We start from the raw sequence: 519 nt of genomic DNA on the forward strand, positions 1-519 counted from the left end.
TGAAAATAGGGCGACACCACATGCAATACCGCCATCTATGCGCATCTGACAACACTACGTCCGCACCACAAAACATACCGCCATCTGTAGGTCTCCCGCAACATGACCTCCTGCAACGACGCTACCGCCATCTATGAGACGCCAAGCCGACTAAGACAGCGATGGCGCCACAGTGGCCGCCTTTCGACGCCACCCACAAAGGCTGCAGCCTCTGTCGACCATAGCACCCAATCTCCAGTGGCTCTGCCGCACGAAGCCGTGGACCGGCAATGACGCCACCCGCACCCGTTCGTGCACCACCCCAACCGCCAAACTCGCACCTCCAGCGGATGAACGGCGGACGTTTCCCGCACTCGTAAAGTGCAATCCACCCCTATAACTTGCGTTTCATGAAGAGTTATTTCCAATATGCGACATTCCCGCTGTCCGTATACATGAGCCGCGACCTGTACCACTTACGAGCGAGAGACGCGATCGCGTTGCTCACTGTACGGCGTCCGATACCGAGCCATCAGCATG

This window comes from Schistocerca piceifrons, unplaced genomic scaffold (genome assembly GCF_021461385.2).
Source record: "Schistocerca piceifrons isolate TAMUIC-IGC-003096 unplaced genomic scaffold, iqSchPice1.1 HiC_scaffold_1143, whole genome shotgun sequence".
Classification (NCBI taxonomy): domain Eukaryota; kingdom Metazoa; phylum Arthropoda; class Insecta; order Orthoptera; family Acrididae; genus Schistocerca; species Schistocerca piceifrons.